Genomic DNA, 5,378 nt, shown 5'->3' with positions numbered 1-5,378 from the left:
CGCACCCTATTGGATATGGTACGATCTATGATGTCTCTTACCGATCTACCGCTGTCATTTTGGGGTTATGCTATAGAGACTGCCGCATTCACTTTAAATAGGGCTCCGTCGAAATCCATTGAGACGACACCGTGTGAATTGTGGTTTGGCGAGAAACATAAGCTGTCGTTTCTGGAAGTTTGGGGATGCGATGCTTATGTCAAGAAACTTCAACCTGAAAAGCTCGAATCCAAATCGGAAAAATGTGTCTTCATAGGATACCCTAAAGAAACTATTGGGTATACCTTCTACCTCAGATCCGAAGGCAAGACCTTTGTTGCCAAGAATGGATCCTTTCTAGAGAAAGAGTTTCTCTCGAAAGAAGTAAGTGGGAGGAAATTAGAACTTGATGAAGTATTGCCTCTTGAACCGGAGAGTGGCGCAGCTCAAGAAAATGTTCCTGAGGTGCCTGCACCGACTAGGGAGGAAGTTAATGATGATGATCATGAAACTTCAGATCAAGTTGCTACCGAACTTCGAAGGTCCACAAGGACACGTTCCGCACCAGAGTGGTACGGCAACCCTGTCCTGGAAATCATGTTGTTAGACAATGGTGAACCTTCGAACTATGAAGAAGCGATGGCGGGCCCAGATTTCGACAAATGGCTGGAAGCCATGAAATCCGAGATAGGATCCATGTATGAAAACGAAGTATGGACTTTGACTGACTTGCCCGATGATCGGCGAGCCATAGAAAATAAATGGATCTTTAAGAAGAAGACAGACGCGGATGGTAATGTGACCATCTATAAGGCTCGGCTTTTTGCTAAGGTTGTCGACAAGTTCAAGGGGTTGACTACGTTGAGATTTTCTCACCCGTAGCAAAGCTGAAGTCCGTCCGAATCATGTAGCAATTGCCGCATTCTATGATTATGAGATATGGAAAATGGACGTCAAAACGACATTATTTAATGGTTTCCTTAAGGAAGAATTGTATATGATGCAGCCGGAAAGTTTTGTCGATCCTAAGAATGTTGACAAGGTGTGCAAGCTCCAACGCTCAATCTATGGACTGGTGCAAGCATCTCGGAGTTGGAACATTCGATTTGATGAGATGATCAAAGCGTTTGGGTTTACTGATACGTCCATTTTGCATCATGCTTTTATATCGATATTTATTGCATTATGGATAGTTATTTCACTTTATGTCACAATACTTATGGCCATTCTCTCTTATTTTACAAGGTTTACATAAGGAGGGAGAATGCCGGTAACTGGAATTCTGGGCTGGAAAAGGAGCAAATATTAGAGACCTATTCTGCGCAACTCCAAAAGTCGTGAAACTCCACGGAACATCTTAAAATAAATAAAGAAAAATCCTCACCAAAGATGAAGGCCAGGGGGCCCACACCCTGCTCACGAGGGTGGGGGGCGCGCCCCCCTACCTCGTGGGCCCCCTGGTGGCTCTCCGACACCCATCTTCTCCTATATGAAGTCTTTCGATGAGAAAAAAATAAGAAGGAACTTTTCGGGACGAGACTCCGCCGCCATGAGGCGGAACCTTGGCGGAACCAATCTAGAGCTCCGGCAGAGCTGTTCTGCCGGGGATACTTCCTTCTGGGAGGGGGAAATCATCACCATCGTCATCACCAATGCTCCTCTCATCAGGAGAGGGCAATCTCCATCAACATCTTCACCAACACCATCTCATCTCCAAACCCTAGTTCATCTCTTGTATCCAATTCTTGTCTCAAAGTCCGGGATTGGTGCTAGTAGGTTGCTAGTAGTGTTGATTACTCCTTGTAGTTGATGCTAGTTGGTTTATTTGGTGGAAGATCATATGTTCAGATCCTATATGCATATTATTACCCCTCTGATTATGAACATGAATATGCTTTGTGAGTAAGTACGTTTGTTCCTGAGGACAAGGGAGAAGTCTTGCTATTAGTAGTCATGTGAATTTGGTATTCGTTTGATATTTTGATAAGATGTATGTTGTCTAGCCTCTAGTGGTGTTATGTGAACGTCGACTACATAACACTTCACCATTATTTGGGCCTAGAGGAAGGCATTGGGAAGTAATAAGTAGATGATGGGTTGCTAGAGTGACAGAAGCTTAAACCCTAGTTTATGCATTACTTCGTAAGGGGCTGATTTGGATCCATATGTTTCATGCTATGGTTAGGTTTACCTTAATACTTTTGTTGTAGTTGCGGATGCTTGCAATAGAGGTTAATCATAAGTGGATGCTTGTTCAAGTAAGAACATCATCCAAGCACCGGTCCACCCACATATCAAATTATCAAAGTACCGAACGCGAATCATAAGAACGTGATGAAAACTAGCTTGGCGATATTCCCATGTGTCCTCAGGAGCGCTTTTCCTATTATAAGAGTTTGTTTCGGCTTGTCCTTTGCTACAAAAGGATTGGGCCATCTTGCTGCACTTTATTTACTTTTGTTACTTGTTGCTCGTTACCATTTATCTTGTCACAAAACTATCTGTTACCACTTATTTCAGTACTTGCAGAGAATACCTTACTGAAAACCGCTTATCATTTCCTTCTGCTCCTCGTTGGGTTCGACACTCTTACTTATCGAAAGGACTACGATAGATCCCCTATACTTGTGGGTCATCAAGACTCTTTTCTGGCGCCGTTGCTGGGGAGTGTAGCGCCTTTGCTAGGTGGAATTTGGTAAGTAAAAATTTATATAGTGTGCTGAAATTTACTGTCACTTGTTACTATGGAAAGTAATTCTATGAGGGGCTTGTTCGGGGTATCTTCACCCCGTCCAGTAGAGCAAAGAGTTGCTCCTCAACCTACTGAACCTATTGAAAATGAAATTCCTTTTGAATTTCCTTCGGCTATGATGGAAAAACTGCTAGCTAACCCTTTTACAGGAGATGGAACAAAGCATCCTGACGAGCACTTAATATATGTGGATGAAGTTTGTGGATTATTTAAGCTTGCAGGTATACCCGGTGATGTTGCTAAGAGGAAGGTCTTCCCTTTATCTTTAAAGGGAGACACATTGATATGGTATAGGCTATGTGATGATATGAGATCATGGGACTATAAAAGATTGAAATTGGAATTTCATCAAAAGTATTACCCTATGCATCTTGTTCACCGTGATCGCAATTATATATATAATTTCTGGCCTCGTGAAGGAGAAAGCATCGCTCAATCTTGGGGGATACTTAAATCAATGTTATATTCATGCCCCAATCATGAGCTCCCGAGAGAAATAATTATGCAAAACTTATATGCTCGGCTTTCTGAAAACAATCGCACCATGCTCGATACTTCTTGTGCTGGCTCTTTTATGATGAAGACTACTGAATTCAGATGGAATTTATTGGATAGAATTAAACGCAACTCTAAAGATTGGGACCTCGACGAAGGTAAAGAGTTGGGTATGACACCTAAGTTTGATTGTGTTAAATCTTTTATGGATACCGATATTTTCCGTAAGTTTAGCACTAAATATGGACTTGACTCTGAGATAGTAGCTTCTTTCTGTGAATCTTTTGCTACTTATGTTGATCTCCCTAAGGAGAAGTGGTTTAAATATCATCCTACCATAGAAGTAAAAGTAGGCTGCACCTATTAAAGTTGAATAAAAGACTGTCACTTATAATGATCCTATTGTTCCTACTTCTTATGTTGAGAAACCACCTTTCCCTGTTAGAGTAAAGGATCATGCTAAAGCTTCAACTGTTGTTCGTAAAAGCAATATTAGAACTTATACACCCAATGAGCAAGTTAAAGTAGAACCTAATATTGCTATTGTTAAAGATCTCTTGTCTGATAATATTGATGGGCATGTTATTCAGTTCGAAGGTGAAACTGCTAGAATTGCTAAACCTTATGCTAAAGATAAACATAGATCTGTGGTAGGCGTGCCTGTTATTTTTGTTAAAATAGGAGATCATTGTTATCATGGCTTATGTGATATGGGTGCGAGTGCTAGTGTTATACCACATACTTTATACGAAGAAATTAAGAATGAAATTTCACCTGCTGAGTTAGAAGGTATTGATGTCACAATTAAACTTGCCAATAGAGATACTATTTCACCAATTGGAATTTTTAGAGATGTTGAAGTCTTGTGTGGGAAAACTAAATATCCTGCTGATTTTCTTGTTCTTACTTCTCCACAAGATAGCTTTTGTCCCATTATATTTGGTAGACCCTTTTTGAACACTGTTAATGCTCGGATAGATTGCGAAAAGAATGTTGTTACTATTGTCTTGGATGATATGGTTCATGAGTTTAATTTCTCTAAATTTAGTAAACAACATCGTGAGGAAGAATTACCTAGTAAAGATGAAATTATTGGTCTTGCTTCTATTTTCGTACCTCCTAGTGATCCTTTAGAACACTATTTGCTAGACCATGAAAATGATATGTTCATGAATGAAAGAAAGGAAATAGATGTAGTATTCTTTAAACAGGAACCTATTCTGCAACACAACTTGCCTGTTGAAATTTTAGGGGATCCTCCTCCACCCAAGGGTGATCCCGTGTTTGAGCTTAAACCTTTGCCTGATAATCTTAAATATGCTTATGTTGATGAAAAGAAGATATATCCTGTTATTATTAGTGCTAACCTTTCAGAGCATGAAGAAGAAAGATTATTGAAAACTCTGAAGAAGCATCGTGCTGCTATTGGATATACTCTTGATGATCTTAAGGGCATTAGTCCCACTCTATGTCAATATAAAATAAATTTGGAAGCAGATGCCAAACCAGTTCGTGATCCTCAACGACGTCTGAATCCTAAAATGAAAGAAGTGGTAAGAAAAGAAATACTCAAGCTTCTGGAGGCAGGTATAATTTATCCCGTTGCTCATAGTCAGTGGGTAAGTCCTGTCCATTGTGTCCCTAAGAAGGGAGGTATTATTGTTGTTCCTAATGATAAAGATGAATTGATTCCACGAAGAATTATCACAGGTTATAGGATGGTAATTGATTTCCGCAAATTAAATAAAGCTACTAAGAAAGATCATTACCCCTTACCTTTTATTGATCAAATGCTAGAAAGATTATGCAAAAATACACACTATTGCTTTCTAGATGGTTATTCTGGTTTCTCTCAAATACCTGTGTCGGCTAGAGATCAATCAAAGACTACTTTTACATGCCCTTTTGGTACTTTTGCTTATAGACGTATGCCTTTTGGTTTATGTAATGCAGCTGCTACCTTTCAAAGATGCATGATGGCTATATTCTCTGACTTTTGTGAAAAGATTTGTGAGGTTTTCATGGACGATTTTTCCGTCTATGGTTCCTCTTTTGATGATTGCTTGAGCAATCTTGATCGAATTTTGCAGAGATATGAAGAAACTAATCTTGTCTTGAATTGGGAAAAGTGCCACTTTATGGTTAATGAAGG

This window comes from Triticum urartu, chromosome 5, assembly GCF_003073215.2.
Source record: "Triticum urartu cultivar G1812 chromosome 5, Tu2.1, whole genome shotgun sequence".
Taxonomy (NCBI): Eukaryota; Viridiplantae; Streptophyta; class Magnoliopsida; order Poales; family Poaceae; genus Triticum; species Triticum urartu.
Note: the sequence above shows the minus strand (reverse complement) of the source record.